This window comes from Rhinolophus sinicus, chromosome 5 (assembly GCF_057876585.1).
Source record: "Rhinolophus sinicus isolate RSI-liver-muscle chromosome 5, RSI-T2T, whole genome shotgun sequence".
In the NCBI taxonomy this organism is placed as follows: domain Eukaryota; kingdom Metazoa; phylum Chordata; class Mammalia; order Chiroptera; family Rhinolophidae; genus Rhinolophus; species Rhinolophus sinicus.
The window spans coordinates 88,288,201-88,293,752 of record NC_142505.1 but is presented as its reverse complement, the minus strand read 5'-3'; the positions used below and the strand labels follow the sequence as shown (position 1 = coordinate 88,293,752).

At 36.2% G+C, this 5,552-nt stretch overlaps 1 long non-coding RNA gene across 1 annotated transcript; it reads left to right on the top strand.

Annotated features, from left to right (window-relative positions):
- Positions 1–420: 420 nt before the first annotated feature.
- LOC141567125 (uncharacterized) lies at positions 421–1,741 on the top strand. Its single transcript, XR_012489519.1, has 3 exons — positions 421–579; positions 687–760; positions 1,680–1,741. It is a non-coding gene; the product is annotated as an uncharacterized LOC141567125 (long non-coding RNA).
- The last annotated feature ends 3,811 nt before the right edge of the window (positions 1,742–5,552 follow it).

The following is a 5,552-nucleotide window of genomic DNA, read 5'->3' as shown; positions in this document are numbered from 1 at the left end:
CGGATCAAGTTGTCCTCAAGCCTCCTGCTGAGGGAAGATCTATTGAGAAGTATGTCTCATGACCTACTTACTCTTCAGTCCCCTGGGAGAACACAAAATACCTCTGTGCTTTGTCTGCCCTGAGACCTTCTATGTTTCCTCATTAAGCTCCTCACTTACATATCAATAAAAGTGACTTAGGTGGATGAAATAGACTGAGGAGTTAAGGTGAACCAGAGAGTCACAATTGCAAGAGCTGTGGGCCTGTCGGCATTATCTGTGGCAAGTAGGTCAGGTGGGGATCTAGGGAGGAGCCTGGTGTGGAGCATTGCTGTGAGGACTGCTCCAAGTGTGCACATTCCCTTAAATGGAGCTAGGTTCCTATCAGCTGACCTAATGGACTGGGACAGCAAGCAGCCCCTTCTGCATGTGCAAACAGGCTTTGGTCCAGGTTTTCTCTCACGTATCTATGGAGACTTCAGGTCACATGTTATGTCTTGTTGAACTGTTACATCTTGTTGAATCTGAGGGTTGGGAGAAGAAAAAGGAAACAGTTCACCTAAACTAGGAATCTAGAGAATTGGAACAGTTCCTTTACCAGTAAGAAATGTGTCATATGTGGAATGTGGATTCTGTTGGTCTATTCATAGAAAAATAAGGATATGTCCCCGAGCCTGGGTAAACCATTCTGAATGTTTCATTCACAGACTTGATGAAATGCCTTTCTTCTCCTCATGGATCAAAGCTATTTTCATCATTTTCTTTGCACTTCTTTGTTCTGGTGAGTAAATTTTCCAGTCTTAGGTAAATGAAATATTTCACATATCCTAGATATTCAGGAAACAATGCTGTGACTGCTTTTATTAAGTTTGGAATATTTAAACTGGTAATGTAAAACTGAGCATGTTACAAGTTGTCTTTTTTAAATTGCATCAGTGGGTCGCTTTTGCTTATTTCCCATATTAGAGAAGTAGAGACAGAATGGTGGGTTAGAATGAGCAGTAGCTTTCAGGTCTTTGTTCATCTATAACCCAAGAACTTCAACTAAACTCTTTTTTTCCTTTTGGGGGCTTACATTCCATTAGTGTTAATTGCAAAGTGTGAAGAGAAATGATCTCTTCTACCTCTGGTATTTCTTGACAATCTGATTTGATGTTTGCCAGCTCTGATCCTGCTATTTCAAGGCTTTGTGTAAGGATGCAACTTATCGATAACCTTGGTAATAAGTTATATTTCCTAAAGCTATGGTGGTCCTTTAGTTTCAGAATAAGGTAATCTGTATGGTATTGATAGAGGCACACCGTTACACCAATAACTGATTATTTTCTTCATATCTAAGTGACTTTGGCAAGGCATTTTTCCCCTTGACTAGGCTCTCAACTATAAAGGTTAAAAAAACATTGATATCTCTTAAGCAAGGTGTTGGGAATAATTAAAAATAATGAAATCATTTTTCACAAAGTAAGGTTAATTTTGGAATTAAAAACTCATTCTTGACTTTGCTTTATTTTGCACATTTAGTGTTTTGCTGCTGCCATAAAGAATCATGTTACTTTCATTTTTGATACAGGCAAATTTCATACATTTTTGCTACTAAGAGATGTGATCACTTAGTACCAGAGATTTTTTTTTTTTACTTTCCTTTTATATCATTTTCTTCTGTGTGTTTTTTATTTCCTTTGTTTTGTTTTGTTTTGCAGAAGCTTCCTTTTCATTGATACAACAGTGTAAGGTAATACTGATTCTTTAGGAAGTTAAAAAGGTAAAGTATTAACATTTTTGTATTGTAAATTTTAAGATAATTCACCAAACAAAATGTGCAAACGCGGTGAGTCTTCAAAAAGTGAAAATCTGTATTATCAATACACTAAATTTAAGAAATTGCATATTGGTCAACAATAAAATATCATTTGATATAATCGTGACAAGGTGAAAAATGCGCATATCCTATTTCCTTATAATTCTATTTTGGGGCATCAACCTTACTGCATGCAAGCCTCTGAGAGAACTTAAAGCTTAAAGAGTAGAAATGTTCATCCCAGTAAAAGAAAAGGAAAAAAAGAGCCAATCCAATTATCAATTTTAAAAAGCTAATTTTCTTGTATTTATGGATTTAAAAAAACAAATTACAGCTTAAATATCAGACTATATAAAGGTCACAGAAATGTGTAAAATGTAGGTCACATGAGAATACAAAGTATTGTTTTATTTACACAAATTACCAAAACTGTTGAAAACCAACAAAATTACGTGTGTGGGGGGGGGGGGGTATGTGTGGTGATATCATGGAGGAATAGGGAGGACACAAAACTAGAAGGTGCCACCAGCTTTCCTGACCCCTTTCTATTTTCTCTCATAAAATCTTTGCATTTCTTAAAATCCCCAAATTGACATCTCTTTCTCGAAGACCACAAACACAATCCCTAATCCTCTCCTTTCTCAGGTATGGAAAAGAAGGAGTTAGGACTGAACAAGTAGGTAGGGTCACTTATCCCACAACAGGAGGTGTGTAGGGTCAGGGAACAGGTGGGGATCAGGTACTCACAGAAGTGGAGCACGGCCTTTCCACCCTGTCCCAAGTTCAAAATTCTTCTCATTGGGAAGCACTCGGTGCACTTCCCAAGGAGTGCTAGCTTAAGAATTTATTTTTCTTTCCCTCTTTCTTTCCCTACAGACTTCTTCATAAAAATTAAAATTTGATCACTATCGTGCTTGCTGAATTCTGATGAAACCATACATCCATATGGCTCTAATGTGATCGCATTTTGAAGGGGATTCTGCAAGTAGAACTGGTAGATCCTTCTCAATCAGGGCCTTAAATTAATAATGATCAGGTAAACCCTATGGAACACAGATGGAATACAGGATGTTCATTTCGGGCCGCTCTAAGATTTTGTGATATAGGATTTTGATTCTCCATGTTCAAATTGAATGACAATTAGAAAACTAATTTGTTACATAGTATATATTTGATAACATAAAACCTAACATAGTTTAAAATCCTAAATGTTTCACTCAAAAACATTAAATGATTTTATCTTCATTAGAATCTTTGTTTTCACAATTAAGGCAGCATTTTCATTACAATATAAAAATACATTCACCTTGATGCATGGCCTTTACCTTGACAGAAGCTTCTAAAATAGTTCTTCCGTAAATATGGTATATTCATACGTGTGTGTTTTTTCCATCAACACATTACATAAAAGCCTACTATGTGTTAGGTACTATATCAGACAACAAGGATAAGATGGTCAGGAAAATCAGATTTCAATATTCTCTAGGATCTTCCATTCTATTGACTAAAATTACTGTTTCTGAGGTTTATTGAGATGTTAACTTGCCAAAAACTTATCATTTTTAGTTGTAATACAATGTTTTTTTGTAAATATACAGAGATAAGAATTCATCACTATAATCCAATTTTAGATTATTTACATTACCCCAAAAATGGTCTTCTGACCTGATTGCAATTAATCCTTCTTCCTCGTTCCATCCCCGAGCAATCACTAACATATATTCTCTCCCTATTATTTTGCCTTTTCCACTCATTTCATATCAATAAAGTGATATGTAGTCATTTATACTTGCTTCTTTCACTAGGTACAATGATTTGTAAGTTCATACACTTTATGTCATGTATCAGTTGTTTATTAAAATTAAATGATGAATGGTAATCCATTTTTCATGATCAACCACATTGTGTTTATATCTTTACCAGTTGATGGGCACTTGGATTGTTTCTACTTTTTGCCTATTATGAATAATGCTACTATGAACATTAATGCACAAGTATTTGGGTAGACATATGTGTTTTCTTGTTCTCTTGGGTAAATAGCAGGAGTGGAATGGATGCTTCATATGGTAGGTATATGTTGAACTTTTTAAGAGCCTGTTAAGCAAAATGGCTTCTTACATTCCCACCAACAAAGCATGAGGATAGAGTTTCTCCATATCCTAACGGACACATTTTATTACTTTCCTTTTTTCATTATAGGCATTTATTATTTTTATAATCATAAAACTATCTAAATCAGTACACGAGTACAGAATCGCTGTACAAATCTTAATAGAAGATAATGTATCAAAATATTAAAATCAGTTGCTTATGGTTTATTTAAGTAAGGTTTTCTTTTCTTTTGCATCTCTATATCTCTCTTTTGGGTACTACTATCATAGTGGAAAAATTAACTTCAAAAAGTAAAAGAAAATCAATGTGTATTATTGCTAATATGACCTAAAATTTTACCCAATTAACCATTCTCCAATAGTGACATTAGATACCAAAGTATCTCCTCCAGTCCCAAGAGTGACACGCAGACTAACCACTGGTTTTATTAAGCTCCAGGGGAGAATTGAATGCAATCCTGCGTGCTCACTCAAACCAACTGGATGTCAGGATGCAAAGTCATCACTGCCATCTACTACAGAGTGAGAGATCGTCTTCCTCCTCCAAATTCCTGTGTTGTAATCCTAACCCCCAAGGTGATTGTGTAGGGAGGTGGGTCTTTGCAAGGTGATTATGGCATTAGGGCAGAGATCTCATGATTGGGAGTAATGCTCTGATGTAAGAGACCCCCAGAGAGCTAGCTTGTCCCTTCCACCATGTGAGGTTCCAACGAAGATGACCATCTAGCAAGTGGGGTCTCAGCCAACACTGAATCTGCTGGCACCATGATGCTGGACTCCCAGCCTCCAGAACTGTGAGAAATAAACGTTGTTTATAAGCACCAAGCTTATGGTATTTTTGTTATGGGAGTCCGAATGGAGCAAGATACCATCTGTTTCATAATGCTTTCAGAACCAGGAATTGGACACACAGAAATTAAATTTTCTGAGCCATCTTGTTGTTTTCCAAGAATTCTCCTGCTGTTATGTCCTTCCAACTCCTGTATATTAGGGCTATTACACCAAATTGTACAAGGCACACACTTTCAAGTAGTTTTGTGTTTTGCTGATCATTGCAAAAGCCACCTCACAGCACACAATTCTAAAGGACAGTTAGTACATAAACTGGGAAGCTTGCCCTAAGTAATCTATTCCATTCATATAACATTCTCAATTGTGCAACCGGAGCTTATGGAATAAGAGTTGAATGTGGAATCCAGACGTCCAGGGAGAACAGAATGGCTTAAGACAAGTATTTTTGTGGCGAAGACCAAGGAAAGACCCCTGTGTTTCCTTCCTTACACCAAGCATCCAACTCACAAGCATCTGCTCTGCTCTTTTCTGAGTCACCACCAGGAGTCCTTCTTGCCTCTTGTCACTCTCCAGACACATATACAGAGAGAAAATACCCAGAATTAAATAAATGCTTTAGACAACTATCAGTACAAACGCAGCTAGAAAGGTGTACTTTAACTCAACTTGTTCAGTATGAAAAATCTGAAGTTTTATTTATTCTAAACTACAATGTAGCATTCGAAAGCCATATATCATGTAAGGTAATAACATTTGATAAAAGATTCATTTGCACATCAAATACCATCATTTCAAACTACAGATTATATTAGTTGAATTCTTTGAAATGACTTTTAACATCAAGAGCCATGGCAAAACTTTTAAATTCACGT